General features: G+C 41.8%; 1 long non-coding RNA gene across 1 annotated transcript; it reads left to right on the top strand.

Annotated features, from left to right (window-relative positions):
* The first annotated feature begins 15 nt into the window (after positions 1-15).
* Positions 16-6,105, top strand: LOC102153227. The gene is made up of 4 exons (XR_005384405.1): positions 16-572; positions 649-916; positions 2,058-2,162; positions 5,062-6,105. It is a non-coding gene; the product is annotated as an uncharacterized LOC102153227 (long non-coding RNA).
* Positions 6,106-16,669: the final 10,564 nt, after the last annotated feature.

Here is a 16,669-nt window from a genome sequence, read left to right as displayed (position 1 = left end):
CCCGCCCCTCTGTGCGCCTGCGCGGTGAGAGTTGCGCGGCTCTGGGTGGGGACGCCCGGGGGCCTGTGCCCGCGGGGAGGTCGTTGCCCTCCGACCTTCCCTCGGCGCTCCCCGCGCGGGGCGGTGCCCCCTCTCCCCTCGGCAAGGGCGGGCCAGGCGGCGGAGGAAGCTCTCCCGCTGGAGGCAGACTCCGAGAGAACTAAGCGCCGTGTGGAGAGTCCTGGCCGGCACCTGTGGGCAGAGCCCGGGTTCCGCGGATCGGACCTGCGCTGTGCTCGCCGTCGGCGGGGACCCCGGGGCTGGCTCGGCCCTCAGCGCCAGGACTGCGACCCTCACTGACCCTCTTTTTTACTTTTTAAAGTAAGGCTACCTGGAAAAGAATCTAACTACAGATGTGGCTCCCGTTTGCCTCTCACATCGCATCTCAGTGAAACATGGCTGCTCTGAAATAGGGACGCCCGGGTGGCTCAGCGGGTGAGCCTCGGCCTCGGCTCAGGGCGCGACCCCCGGACCCGGGATGGCGTCCTGCGTGGGCTCCCCAGCCTGTGTCTCTGCCTCTCTCTCTCTCATGAGTAAGTAAATAAAATCTTTTTTTATTTTTTTTTTAATTTTTTTTTTAATCTTTTTTTAAAAAAAATCCTCTTCTAGCCCTGTCAGACGTTTTCTGCTCCCTTCTTCACAAGACCGCGAGGCTAAATGACGCCACTAGGCAGTGACAGACGGAGACTTCAGCTCTTCGGACTCAAAGTCCACCTGTGGAAAGAGAGATTCTGGAAATGCTTCTCTCTCCAGAGGCAGAAGATCCTCAAGCCCCCAAAGGACTGGGAGTGTCTCCAAAACGTACACTTGGATACTGGTTCTGAAAAAAAAATCTATAGGGAAATCGATTTTGAAGGGATCTGGAAAAAAGTAACAAGTAAGTGGTTGTCATTTAATCAGAATTTGCCTCTGAACATCCAAATATCCTGCTTTATCTGCAGTAAGGAAATCATGGGTATTGATTGGATTAGGATTATGCAGTAATATTGGCTCACATGTAATCCTTCAGTTCACTTCAGTGTCACGCTACACATGTTTAAAGGAAATCATGGATATTTTTCTGTAATCGATTAGCCACTTCTAGCTGAGCACAGACTCCATTGCTGTGCATTATAGAGCTGTTTGTTTCCAGTCTGGCCTAACAACATAATCAGTTTGCGAAAAGAGAAAGAGGGGGGATCCCTGGGTGGCGCAGCGGTTTGGCGCCTGCCTTTGGCCCCAGGGCGCGATCCTGGAGACCCGGGATCGAGTCCCACGTCGGGCTCCCGGTGCATGGAGCCTGCTTCTCCCTCTGCCTGTGTCTCTGCCTCTCTCTCTGTGTGACTATCATGAATAAATAAAAATTAAAAAAAAAAAAAAAAAAGAGGGATCCCTGGGTGGCGCAGCGGTTTGGCGCCTGCCTTTGGCCCCAGGGTGCGATCCTGGAGACCCGGGATCGAGTCCCACGTCGGGCTCCCGGTGCATGGAGCCTGCTTCTCCCTCTGCCTGTGTCTCTGCCAATCTCTCTCTCTCTCTGTGACTATCATAAATAAATAAAAATTTTTAAAAAAAAGAGAGAAGGAGGGAAAGAAGCACTATAATATACTGTATTAGAAAAACAAAACCATGTTGTTTAACATGGTATAAAGAATATCAAACTAAAATGCTAATGAAAGGCAGTAGGACCAGCTTAAATGACACGTATCTTTTTAAAATTTATCATTTATTAAGGCTAAAGTCCCAAGGTTTTCAACCAGAGCTCAGAAATTGCCTATTGCATGATACTATTTTTCTGAAAACTGCTCTAGGGGAACACATAACAATTTATTACATTCTTTTCAAAAAGCTCATATAGGATCATTTATAGAATGATCCAATTCCTCTACTCTGAAATGTACTCAAATAGTTGAATTTACATTTTAGATTGAGAAGTGCACAAAGTTGAAAATTGAGGACAGAAAAGAAATCTGGATTCAAACAACGTATCAGAATTAGGGTTTTTATTTTATTATTTATTATTTTTTAATTTTTCTATATAGGCTTTACACCAAGCACGGGGCTTGGACTCACAACCTGGTGATCAAGAGTCCCACACACTCTACTGACTGAGCCAGCCAGGAGACCTAGAGTCTTTATTTTTTAAGGTAACATTTTAATAATTGATAATATGAGTTACAGACTAATTTTAATGATGATAAATCAGTTCTAAGATAAAAGGCAGTAAACTGGTGATTATAAAGTACCAATAAAATGAAAAATAAAACACATTGTGAACATAGTTCATGATGAACATAAACCTTGTAGTTAAGCCATTATATATCATTTTTCTTCTCATTTTGTATTTTTATTTATTTATTTATTTATTTATTTATTTATTTATTTATTTATTTATTTATTTAAAAGTTCCATTTCTTTCTTACTTTCCTTCATTTATTTTACTTAAGTTATCTCTGTGCCCAACATGGGGCTCAAATTCATGACCCCAACTGGGGTCATGCTCAAGCTACATGCTCTTCCAAATGAGCCAGTCAGGCACCCCACAAAATTTATTTATTTATTTATTTATTTATTTTTAAGATTTTATTTATTTGTTCATGAGAGAGGCAGAGACATAGGCAGAGAGAGAAGCAGGCTCCCTGCAGGGAACCCAATGTGGGACTTGATCCCAGGACCCTAGGATCACACCCTGAGCCAAAGGCCGATGCTCAACCACTGAACCACCCAGCTGTCCTTATTATTTTTTTTAAGTAATCTCTACACCCAATATGGGGCTCAAACTCAGAACCCAAAATCAAGAGTTGCATGCTTTTCCTGTGAGCCAGCAAGTTGCCCCAGTTTATTTGTATTTTAAAAGGGTGATTTAATTTTCACTTTTCAGAATAATGAGTATTGATCCTGAGAAGTTCACTATTCACAAAAGACATATCTGGGTCTGGTATTTGTCATTTGTATAAAGAAACTGCTGAAATTTCACAATGGGCCGTCAATGTTCTTTTTTCAAAACAAGTGTACTCTAGGTAGAAATTTTCTTCTTAATCTCTTTCCTTTAATAGTTCTTTATATTTTATTTCTTAAACCCAGGCCATTTCTGAGAGGATTTGGACGTGGAGAAAATTTTCACAAAATTCACAGTTAATTTTACAAAAGTTAACTTGTTGAGTCAGTTTATATGATGAGAATGAATTGCTAGCTGGCTACATAAGGGAGGACAAGCATATTAAGTATATTTGTTCAAGAGAAACAAAACCAATAGGATAGATAGAAATATAAGGAATTTGCACACATGATTATGTCAGCTGGCAAGTCCAAAATCTGCAGAGTCAATGTCCCAGTTCAAAGGCCATCAGGCAAGGAGAATTTCTTATTGGAGGTGCCTGGGGGGATGGGGTTGGGGTGGTGGTTGGGGGGGCAGTTGGGTCAGGCTTCCATTTGAGTGTGTGAGGCCTATTCACATTATGAAAGTTTTACTCAGTTTATTTACTTAAATGTTAATCTCATTCAAAGGCACCGTTACCCAACAGAAACACCTATAGTAATGTTTGACCAAATATCTGGGCACTGCAAGACTCAGTCAAGTTGACTTAAAATTAGCCCTCACAATGGGAAAGAAAGCCTTGCCTGAACCTTGACTGAGGATGTACTTGGATTCCCTTCAGATAGGAAGGCCTAGAAACACAATACAGCCCATTCTCAGCTGATGGGTTAATAGGAACATCGTATATGAAGGAGAGAGCAAACTATGCCTTATATGCCTTACGTCTTACCAGTTTCAAAGGAACCAAAAATTCTTAAGCGTGTTTAGATGAAGGATTGCAGCTCTGTTTTCCAGTGGCAGATGCTGGTTCCTTGTGAAGGCTATAAAGGGAGGACCTGTTGCAAACTTGTCTCCCTGCCTTAAAAATGGCCACCTTCTCCCTATTCTTCTTCCCATCATCCTCCTTTCTACATGTGTCTCTGTGTCCAAATTTCCCCATTTTTAAGGACATCAGTCATATGGGATAGGGTCTGCTACAGACTGCATGTTTGTATCCCTCCAAACCTTTTAAACCTAATCCCTGATGTGATACTATTTGGAGAGGGCCCTTGGGCAGTAACTATAAATGGAGTTAGTGCCCTTATGAAAGAGACCCCAGAGAACTCCCTCACTCCTGCCACCATGTAAGGACACTGAAAAGATGGCCAAGAAGCACCAAAAAGCAGGCCCTCACCAGACAGAATGTGCAGCTTCCAGAACTGTGAGAAATAAATGTTTGTTGTTGAAGCCGCTCAGTCTCTGGTATTTTTGCCATAATAGCCCAAACTGAGGAAGACGGGTTCTACTCTATCATTTTAACTATATTGCCTCTGTAAAGACCCTGTCTTCAAATAAGATCACATTGTGGGGCAGCCCAGGTGGCTCAATGGTTTATGGCCGCCTTCAGCCCAGGGCATGATCCTGGAGACTCGGGGTCAAGTCCCATGTCAGGCTCCCTGCATGGAGCCTGCTTCTCCCTCTGCCTGTGTCTCTGCCTCTCTCTCTGTGTCTCTCATGAATAAATAAAAAAAATCTTTAAAAAAAAAAGATCACATTGTAAGGTACTGAGAGTTAGGATTCCAACCTATGAATTGATGGTGGTGGGAGACACAATTAAACCCATAACAGAAAGCTTTCCATCTTTCCTATTCTATCCTAACTCAACTGCTTGCTTCTCACTTCAGAGTGGGAGTAGTCAGCTACACTCCAGTACTGATCAGAGCCAAGTACCTTAGCAATCCCCACCATCTTTTCCTTTTTATTGTCATTTCAGTTTTATTGTATTTGAAGCAGAACTAAGCAGTTCCTGCATTCTAAAAGGGCTCTCACGTAACTCTTGATTTCAGGGTCCTGAGTCCTATCCTCATGTTGGGCACAGAGCTTACCTAAAAAAAAATAATAAAAGTTTAAAAAGTCTCTCAAGAGGAGGAAAAAGCCTTTTCTTTGAAAATCTGTTCAAATTGTTCTTAATGAAAGGAATACATTTTTTTTAAGTTTATTCTTTTTTTTTTTTTTTTTTTTTTTTTAAGCAATCTCTACACCCAACGTGGGGCATGAATTCATGACCCTGAGATCAAGAGTCATATGCCTTACTGACTGAGCCAGCCAGGCAACCGGAAAAAGAATAATTTCTGAGTGAGTTTTGAATGAGACCCAAAATTTCAACTTTTGACATCACACATCACCAATCTCAGGAAGTTCTGTCCTCTGTGCTAATATGTTGATGAAACACAATATGTGTTCCTCTAATCTGTCAGAAAATTTTTGGTAAATGTAGAAATAATACAGGAGATGCAAAATTTTATTCATAGACATTAGGAAAAAGTGAGAGGCTCAAAAAGAGGAATGAAAATAATAGCATATAAAAAAAAAATCTTGAGCCAGAAGAAAAGTTTAGAACTAGCTCAAAGGAAAGTGGCCAGTGGTTCAGGAAAGGGAGGAGACCTTCTGGGTATATGGCTTCCTGGTATAGGAAGATTAGCCCATAAACTGTATTAAAACGTCCATTCTAGGGGCGCCTGCGTGGCTCAGTGGTTGAGCTCACCATTTGGCTCACAGCGTGATCCTGGTGTCCTGGGATCAAGCCCCACATCAGGCTCCCTGCAAGGAGTCTGCTTCTCCCTCACCTTCTGCCCTTCCTCCCCGCTCCCAGGACCCTGGTATCATGACCTGAGCCAAAGGCTGACGCTTCACTGACTAAGCCACCTAGGCACCCCTAGAGTGAACCTTTTAATTGAGCCAGGAAAAGGTTCTTCAGTCATTGATCACTAAACCCATCAGTTACTTCCTGTCTGTGTGGTAGGATGAAAACAGATATATTTCTCAGTAAAATGAAATGCGGTAACCAGGTGAGCAGACCAGAAAGTGAGCCAGAGTATTGAAAATGGAAAACACAAGGACATAAGTCAAGCTCTCAAAAGTAGTCGAGGCCAAGGGTGCTTTTTGAGGGCTAAGAAAATGTGGTGGGGGTTATAAGACTGTATATAATTAACCAAACTCATAAACTGTATACTTAAAATAGGTGAATTCTATTGTACATGAGTTATATTACAATAAAGCTAAATAATAAAGAAGCTGACTGAGGTAATACAAGCAGGTCCCTAGGAGAGACTACCTGGACGCTGGGGAGAATATACAGAGAATCCCCTCACTCATGGAGGGTTAGAAACTGCCTTGTCTGCCACTGAGTGTCTGCATGTCAGCAAATAACAAACCAGGAGGCAGAGCTTGGCTAGGGAGACCCTCAAGTGGCCCAGGGCCTGAGAAAAGTCAGCAAAGATGGTATCAGAGCACCTGAAACCAAGAAAAGGCATCCTTAAAGCTGTATAATTTTATTTCATTTCATTTCACTTCATTTTTAAAGCCATATAACTTTAATCCTATCTTAACATTTGTATCTTTTATGAAACATTTCACATACGCTATTTCACTTCAGTCAGCACAAAAACCTGCTGAGTGAACAATGCAAATACTACCTGTCTATTACACAAAGAAACTGTGAGCAGTAGGGCTGGTGTCGGGACATGTGCCAGGGACCAACTGATTGCCCCTCGGCTTCAAATTCATCGTCCAGTCCCTGAAGGAAGATTTCCAAGTTCCAGCAGCACAGCAACTTCTGCTAATGTCAGTTTTCCCCCAGTGAGGCCTGGATCCCAGAGAAGAGGACATTCCTTAGGTGCTCTTCCTTGGCACCCAGGGAAGCACAGAGAACTCGAACGAGTGCAGTCGAAGGAGCCACTCCTGTTCCACTAGCTGAAACACAGCGTTCAGGGCAGACCCATCTGTGTTGAGATCTGGACTTTGTTGGAGAGGGCATGCTAGGAGCAGGGAAGTGCCTTGGTGCTGCATCCAGGGAACTTGCTGGAAATCCCTCTGGAGCTTATCTGAAATCCACCCTCGAGGGTGCCAGAGGACTCTGTTCTCTGGAAGGTGTGTCCTGGAGACCAGACCCATTCTATTGCAATATTGCCCCTGGGGTGGGGGAGGGTACGTGGGGGTCCCTGGGAACCTTTAGCTGCTGGGTACTGACGATCTCTGTCTGCACACCTCCCTCACCAGCACTTATTGGGTATTAACAGGAAAACTAGGAATGTAGTTTACTCAGCAAAATCTCCTTCTACGTATTATCTGCCAGGACAGCTGTTGTGCTAACTGGTTGCCACTCCAGTGACCTTGGGGTGCGTTGATACCTGTGCACCTGTGTGCTTGCAGAGAAAGACACCTGATCTCCTTTAGAAGATCACCAAGTTTTTCCCTCTAAGGAGTAGGATGAATAGTTCGTTTTAAATCAGATTGTCCTTTCAGTCCCCCGCAGAGTGGAGTTTATTATTATGCCCAAGAGACTAGATCCAAATTGACCAGAGGCTGTCAGGAAATTAGAAGCCCTTCTTCATCTTAGACTCCAGTTATCTCAGTTAGGCACTGGGCTGCCAGTAGGGACGTTGCGTGGGACTCTCTAGGCTTGGGGGACCCCTAGAACGCTCATTATCCTAGGTGAGGCTGCCATATGAGAAAATGGTGGAGAGTATGAACTCTTCATACTCTCTCTGCTCCTAAATTTTCTAACATGAGAATGTCAAGAGTTAAGAATTTATTTTCTAGATCACCGGGTTATACTTAGAAACAAAGATTCACCAGCTTTTTTCCTGAAAATCTCTTTAAAGGTAAATGTACCACCTAAAAGGTATTCTTGCTCCAAAATTGAATCTGAATTGAAAACCTATTGCCAGTTTAAGGAAGTACTGGAAATAGAGAAATATGTTAAACACCATGTGAATGCCATCAGCAAAATCCAAAGTATAGGAAATTTTACAAGACAAATAATCGATTTTTTTTTCTCAACCACTAAATGGCAAGTTAAAAAGCTATCAGGAAGGATTTGTAGAATATAAGAAAAGATATTAACAAATGCAAAACTTAGTGGATCTTGTTTGAATTAACCAACTATAAAAAAGTAATAAGGGAAATGTGAACACTGTATTTTATGATGTTAAGACATTAGGTATAATAATGGTATTGTGGTTGAGATACTACCTCCTACCAGTGAGAATGGTGAAAATTAACAAGGCAGGAAACAACAAATGTTAGGGAGGATGTAGAGAAAGAGGAACTCTCTTGCACTGTTGGTGGGAATGTGAACTGGTGCAGCCACTCTGGAAAACTGTGTGGAGGTTCCTCATAGAGTTAAAAATAGTTCTGCTCCACGACCCAGCAATTGCACTGCTGGGGATTTGCCCCAAAGCTGCAGATGTAGTGAAACACTGGGACACCTGCACTGCAATCTTCATGGCAGCAATGTCCACAATAGCCAAACTATGGAAGGAGCCACGATGTCCTTTGACAGATGAATGGATAAAGAAGATGTGGTCTATATATACCATGGAATATTACTCAGCCATGAGAAAGGACAAATACCCACCATTTGCTTCGACGTGGATGGAACTGGAGGGTATCATGCTGAGTGAAGTAAGTCAGTCGGAGAAGGACAATCATCATATGGTTTCACTCATACAGGGAATATAAGAAATAGTGAAAGGGATTATAAAGGAAAGGAGGGAACTGGGTGGAAAAATTAGGGAGATAAACCACGAGAGACTCCTAACTCTAGGAAACAAACAAAGAGTTGTGGAAGGGGAGGCGGGTGGGGGGTTGGGGTAACTGGGTGACCGGCACTGAGGAGGGCACTTGATGGGATGAGCACTGGGTGTTATACTATATGTTGGCAAATCGAACTTCAATAAAAACAAATTAAATAAAAACAAAAAATAATAATGGTATTGTGGTTTTTACTCTAATGGTTTTTAACCTATAAATACTATTTATAGATTAATGGTATATCTGATACTTGACATAAATCAATTCAGAAGGAAGGGTAAAAATATAAGATTTTCTTAACATGGGTATGATTGACATTTTGGGCCAGATAACTCTTTGTTGTGGGGGGCTGACCTTTGCAGCATCCCTGGTGTCTATCCACTAGCTGCCAGGACTGCTCCTCAGTTGTGATGAACAAAAATACAGACATTGAGTGGGGCCTCGCAGTCTCAGTCAGTATAACATACAACTCTTGACCTCAAGATTGTGAGTTTGAGCCCCATGTTGGGTGTAAAGATTACTTAAAAATAAAAGAAATCTTAAAAAAAAATACAGATACTGACAAATACTCCTGTGGGGAAAATCACCCACAATGAGAGCCATTGGTATAAATAAAATAGTAGTGGCCTTGTGTTGATAACCATTGAGGTTAGCATACATGAATGAATACCTGAGAATTTATTATTCTATCCCCTCTACTTTTCTATATGTTTGAAACATTCAATAATAAATTTTTTAAGAGTAGTAACTTAAAAAGGATTAAACAAGGAGTGAGGAAGTGGAAATACTGGAAAATATTTGGCTATAAAAACCTTGGCATGGCAGCCCCAGTGGCACAGTGGTTTAGCGCCGCCTGCAGCCCAGGGCCTGATCCTGGAGACCCTGGATCCAGTCCCACATCAGGCTGTCTGTATGATGCCTGCTTCTCCCTCTGCCTGTGTCTCTGCCTCTCCCTCTCTCTGTCTCTATGAATAAATAAATAAAATCTTAAAAAAAAAAACCTTGGCAACCACACATTTTTCCACCAATTTATTTTTTATTGTATTTTATTTATTTTTAAAGATTTTATTATTCATGAAAAACAGAGAGGCAGAGACATAGGCAGAGGGAGGAGAAGGCTCTCTGTGGGGAGCCCTATGTGGGACTCAATCCCAGGACCCTAGGATCATTACTTGAGCCAAAGGCAGACACTCAACCACTGAGTGTCCCCCAATTTATTTTTTGACAAACCATTTGATGTAGTAGAAGCATAGCTAAGGGATGTGATATAGTGAAACATATTACTAATGGAGGTTCAAAATTAATGGCTCAAGTGATATTAAAAATTACGTAGTATGTGTGTATATATAGTATATGTATATATGTCAACTGTCTTTAGAGGATACTTTTGGTGCAGAATTAAAAGGCAGGATGGTGTGGATGGTGCCCATGTGCTATATGTGGGCCTTTAGGTATGTTTTACTTAGCCTAGATCATAGTAGCCTACACATTGATTAGAAAAATTGAGGGATCCCTGGGTGGCGCAGTGGTTTGGCACCTGCCTTTGGCCGGGGGCGTGATCCTGGAGACCCGGGATCGAATCCCACGACGGGCTTCCTGCATGGAGCCTGCTTCTCCCTCTGCCTGTGTCTCTGCCTCTCTGTCTCTCTCTGTGTGACTATCATGAATAAATAAATAAAATCTTAAAAAAAAAAAAAAAGAAAAATTGAAATTTTTTTCAGCATCTTAAAAACCAGATGATTTCCATAAGCAGAGACAAAAGGCAAATGATGAGCTGAGAGAAAATGTATGCAATATATTTTGCAGATAAAGTCCTAATTTCCCTAATTAATAAAGAGCTCTGAAAACACTGAAGGGAATAAAACCACCAACTCATTGGGGAAAAAGGACAAAAGACAGGAAGAGAGAGTTCAGGGAAGAAGATATACAAATGATTCTTAAATGTTTGAAACAACACTCAACCTCACTCATAAAAAAGAGATCTACAAATGAAAGTACTGAGAAACTTTCTCACCAAGCCGATTGGCAAATATTCTTTTTTTTTTATTAGTATTTATTCATGAGAGGCAGAGACATAGAAGGAGAAGCGGGTTCCCTGTGGGGAGTCCAATGTTGGACTCAATCCCAGGACCCTAGGATCATTACTTGAGCCAAAGGCAGACACTCAACCACTGAGCCATCCAGGTGCCCCAGATTGGCAAATATTCAAAAGCTTGACTATGGTACTTCCAGTAAGCAAAATTCTAAAACAGTCCCCCATGATATCTGATCTTTGGAGTTATGCCCTTGAATAGGTTATTGTATATGGCAAAGGCAGGTAGATTTTCTGTATGTAATTAAGGTCCCAATCAGTTGGCTTTACATTAATCAAAAGGGATATTATCCTGGTGGCCCTGACTTACTAGTAGGGTGCCCTTCTACAGAAGGCTTCAACCTTTCTTGAGGGCTGAAACCATCCCCTACTGGCCTTGAAGAAACCAGCCACCATGAGTTCTATAGCCCCAAAGAGATAAATTCTGCCGAGAACCTGAAGAGGCTCAGAGTCAGAGTTGTCCTCCCTGGAGCCTCCAAATGAGAACACAGCCCTATTAACACATCATATACAGCCTTGTAAGACCATGAACACAGGGCCCAACTAAGCTGTGCTCAGACTGCTGACACGTAGTAACTATGAGATAATAAATGTGTTTGGTTTTAAGCTGATAAGAGTGTGATAATTTGCTACAGGAAACAGAATACTAATGAAACACTAGGCAAGGCTGGGAGGGAGCAAGTATTCTCATACATGGCTAGTGGGAGTGCAGAATGTAAAAGCCCTGTATTAATTGGCTGTTTGTACCAATTCATTGCTGCCCTGTCCATATGCACATTGACTTTGAACCTAGCAATTCCACTTCTGGGGGTTTACTCTGAAGGTTTGCCACCATAAATTTAAGATAACGTGTGCAGGGCTTTTCATTATGACATGATCTATGATGCCTAATGATTGGAAAGGCATGTAAATTGCATAGTACATAGAAGGTGGGTTGAAAATATTACAATTTAGCTATGCAATGTAGTACTATGATGCCATAAACAAAGAATTAGGAAGTTCTCTGAAATGGAGAATTCTCAGGATATGCCATTAAGTGAAAAGAGTGGAATGAGAGAGTATATGTAGCATCCTACCCTTAGTGAAGAAAGTATTGAGAATATATGTCTGTACTTATATATTCATAAAAAAGAAACAGAGAGGCTCAATCAGGAATGAATGAAAATGGAATGTAGTTATTTAATGGGAGTGAGAACAGGATAGGAGTGAGACTTTTGAGGATCTACTTCTTTACTTTTGAATGATGTATTTCATAAATGGAAAACATAAATAGGGATCCCTGGGTGGCGCAGCCGTTTGGCGCCTGCCTTTGGCCCAGGGCGCGATCCTGGAGACCCAGGATCGAATCCCACGTCGGGCTCCCGGTGCATGGAGCCTGCTTCTCCCTCTGCCTGTGTCTCTGCCTCTCTCTCTCTGTGTGTGTGACTATCATAGATAAATAAAAAAAAAAAAAAAAAATTAAAAAAAAAGGAAAACATAAATAAAAACTTGTTAATGATAATGGACATTGAAGTATTTAGAGGGAAATGAGCCAATATCTGCAGTTTATTTTGAAATGCTTCAAAAACATAAAATAGATGGATAGATATGGGGATGTTTAGATGGATGTGGTAAAGCAGTGGTAGACTCTAGGTAGTGGGTGTGTAGATGATGTTCACTGTAAAATTTTTTCAGCTTGTTTGAAATTTTTATAATAAAATGTTGGAAAAAGTAAATGAAAATGCGTGAACAAAAGCAAACCCTAAAGCAATCCTGTGTATTCGGTGGGTAATAGAGAAAAGAATTAATTCAAGTACATTTTGGATACAATATTGACTATAGTATTCTCTTTTTTTTTTTTCTGTGCACACTCTTAGTGGAATGTATTTTAAGGACAAAGTTTCAAAGAAATGTTGAACTTTCCTTATTAGAAATTTCAGTTGACCTTGTGATCAGCAGGTCAGTCAGATCACCTGAGTTACAGCAAATACCAGGCCAACAGAATTCTTCTTGAAATAGCCTGTTTAGGTTCAGTTTCAGAACATTAATAACCTTATCCACAATAATTTACCCAGTAGTCTCGGTATGTAGTTCCAGGAATAATTTTTATATTCCCCACTAGGTGGCAATACTATCCAACGTGATTAAAAGCCGAACTTAAATTTGAAAGACTTCTGCATCTAACAAGCTATTATACAATATTGATTTTCTCACCTATTGAGCAAACTATACTTTCATTAATATCTCTGCGAAGTAACATTCTTCAAAATGTTAGTAACAAGGATGAATAAATCCTATTTCCAAAACCAGAATCACTGGATCCGTAGGAACCTCCAGAAGTCGGCTAGTCCATTAATCCACCTCCCAACAGAATAGCCCTCCTCCTCTGTGATCTTTTCTCTGCCCAAGAAATAGGACATTTCTCAAAGTTCTGTTCCAACATTTAGCATAAAGTCAAGTGGCTCATTCATTCTTTTTTTCCACTCATTCTTCAAAGAGCAAACAATTTCTGAGTAATTACCATATACCAGGTATTGCACTAAGTATTGTGGGTATGATGGTGCCTGTAGACAGAGTTCTGCTGCCCTCAATGAGCTTGGTGTCCATTGCCCTGGCAAAATAGGAGAGTTGGTGTGGCTCCCAGTAGCATGGCTCACTCTGCTCTTCTTGCTCAAGCAGAGGAAAGGTCTTAAACTGTAAGCAACGTAAATGCCAATGGGGAAAAATAGACAAGTCAACAATTAGAAGCCCTAGTAAGAAATGCATGGGAATAGGTAGAGGGTGCTGTGAGGCACAGCCAGTCTCAAGAGTAGTCAGGCAAGATTTCTCAGATGAAGGGACATTTATTTATTTAAAAGATTTTATTGGGATCCCTGGGTGGTGCAGCGGTTTAGTGCCTGCCTTTGGCCCAGGGCGCGATCCTGGAGACTCGGGATCGAGTCCCACGTCGGGCTCCCGGTGCATGGAGCCTGCTTCTCCCTCTGCCTGTGTCTCTGCCTGTCTCTCTCTCTCTCTGTGATGACTATCATGAATAAATAAAAATTTTAAAAAAAGATTTAAAAGATTTTATTTATTTAAGAGAGAGCACACACACACAAGCAGGGCAGAGGGACAGGGAGAAGCAGACTCCCCATGGACCAGGGAGCCCAATGCAGGGCTTGATCCCAGGACCCTGAGATCATGACCTGAGCCAAAGGCAGACGCTTAACAGATTGAGCCACCCAAGTGCCCTGAAGGGACATTTTAAACTGAGACCTTGGATGCCTGGGTGGCTGAGCGCCTGCCTTCGGCCCAGGGTGTGATCCTGGAGTCCCGGGATTAAGTCCCACATCGGGCTCCCTGCATGGAGCCTGCTTCTCTCTCTGCCTTTGTCTTTGCCTCTCTCTGTGTCTCTCATGAATACATAAATAAAATATTTTTAAAAGTAAAATAAAATAAACTGAGACCTGAACTAGACAGGCAAGGGCCCAATGGAATGGGGGGGGGGGGTGGAAGGGAGGACGGAAGGGAAGGACTATGAAGGTTACAAAAGTTGGAGGGGGAGGGATACCATCTCATTATCATTGTATGGCCAAACACAGTGTCTAGCACACGGTCGACTTAGATTACACATGACCCTCATTCTAATGCTGTCATACAACATGACTTTAGGTTACTTCTTTGAGTCTAGGTGTCCTCTAGATAAGATTCTTATTCTTGAGTCTATATATTCAAGTCTCAAGTCTATATTCTTGAGTCTTGAGTCTAGATCTCTAGATAATATTCTTATTCCTCTTGAATAAGAATTCCAGGTAGTCTCAAAATATGACAGAATTGAAGTGTCCTCATTCTGAATAAATAAAATCACTCAAGAACATTGTGGAGCAGGAGATGAAAGGATCTCAGGATCTAAGTCTGAGGACCTTTGATATGTAAGCAACAGAAAAAAGAACAACCCAAGAGGCAAAAGAAACCAGGCGAGCATGGCATCTTAGGGGTGGGTACCGCCATCACACTGCAGCAGGTTGAGGGTAAAGTAGCAGGTGAACCTGTGGAACCAGCAAACACAGAAAACTCTATAAAGGAATCTGGCAAGGGATAGGAAATGTTTGGGCATGTTTAAATGCTGCTAGAGAGGAGCCAGGAACCAGGGAAAAGTTGCAGGGGGCAAGGGAAGAAACAGATAAAGCTGTGAAGTCAGTGTAACTGCTGGGAAGGCGGGAGAGTGTGTGAGCTAAGAATGGGGGGCTGTAAGAGGGATGCCCAGGGGTGTACTGAGCTCATTAAACACCCAGAGTGGGGTTTTTTTAAAGAGCAATTTTGGGTTCACAGCAAACTTGAGCCAAAGGCATAGGATTTTCCCATACACCCTCTGCCTCCATACAGGCATAGCCTCCCCAGGATGTCAACATCCTGCGCCTGCACTGGAGTGGCACATTTGTTACAGGTCAGGAGGCTACTTTGATACCTCTTTATCACACAAAGCCTAACCTTTGTTTATTCTTGGTGTTGTACATTCTGTGGGTCTGCACCAGGGTGTAAGACATGTGTACATCATATCATACAGAGTATTTTCACTGCCCTAAAAACCCTCTGTGCTCGACCTATTCATCCCTCCCTTTCCACAACCCTTGACAACCACTGATCCTTTTACTGCCTCCAGGGTTTGAGCTTGCCCACAGTATCAGAGTTGGAATCAAACAGTATGTAGCCTTTTCAGATTGGCTTCTTTCATTTACTGATATGCATTTAAGTTTCCTCCCTGTCTCTTCATGACTCATTTCTTCTCATCCTGAATAATATTCCATTGTCTGGATGGACTAGTTTATTTAGTGTGGATCATTTTTAACAAATGTTATTTTCAGGAATCATGAAATGAGGCAAATATTAAAACAACCAGAAAGTAAATGCAGAAAGTGAAAGTTTTCTGTTTTGAACTTTCTGTGTAAGAAAAAGATTTTTGATAAATTACAGTACAAAAAAGGGAAGAAAGTAATACTTTGATACTTTTGTTTTGCATGCAAAAGATACAATTTAGAGGAAAATACTAAATGGTCCTGCTGGATATGTTTTTTTTTTTTAAGAGTGGGGGAGGGGCAGAGAGAGAATATTAAGCCAGCTCCATACCCTGATGCGAGCCTTGATCTCATGTATCTGAGGTCATGACCTGAGCTAAAACCAAAAGTCGGGCACTCAACCAACTGAGCTACCCAGGTGCCCATGATTAGATAGGTTCTCAAGTCCCTCCCTTTCTACAACCCTTGGCAACCACTGATCCTTAAACAATTAATTTAAAAAGAAGTTTCAACTTTTTTTTTAAGGAAATGTCAACTTTAAAGATTTTACTCAAATTCAGTAAAATGTTTCAAGTGTGAACTAAAATCTGTCCTTACAAAACTTCTCCATTTGCACTGACAGTTTTGAATTTTAAACACAGATAAGAATTCCAGGTGGTCTCAAAATATGACAGAATTAAAGTGACTCAAGTTCTGTTTCTCTACCTATATGTATAATGACTGTGCTATCATTTTTTTCTCAATCTAGTATTTTTTTTTAAAGATTTTTTTTTTTTATTTACTTGACAGAGAACACAAGCAGGGGGAGGGGTAAAGGAAGAAGCAGGCTCCCCGCTGAGCAGGGAGCCCAATGTGGGGCCCCATCCCAGACCCTGGGTTCATGACCCAAGCCAAAGGCAGATTCTTGACTGACTGAGCAACCCAGGTGCCCCTTAATCTAGTATTTAAAAGCAAAAATACAGTACGCCAGGGACTGGAGACAGGAGCTGTACCCAAAGTGAACTGCACTGATTCCACTGGACACGTACTCCCCAAACCAGCTGTGTGTGGCTGAGGCTGGGTGTGTGGGATGCCAAGCACATAACCCGGAGGTCTCTGAATACCCGCGTGAAGAGTATAATGTTTATTAATGGAATAATAAAAAGTGCTCAAGTTTTATTTTAGGAAAACCAACAGTAACTGCTACAGTGTTTAGAA

The sequence above is a fragment of the Canis lupus genome, chromosome 35 (genome assembly GCF_011100685.1).
Source record: "Canis lupus familiaris isolate Mischka breed German Shepherd chromosome 35, alternate assembly UU_Cfam_GSD_1.0, whole genome shotgun sequence".
Taxonomy (NCBI): domain Eukaryota; kingdom Metazoa; phylum Chordata; class Mammalia; order Carnivora; family Canidae; genus Canis; species Canis lupus.
This window is presented reverse-complemented; position numbering and strand designations above follow the sequence as displayed.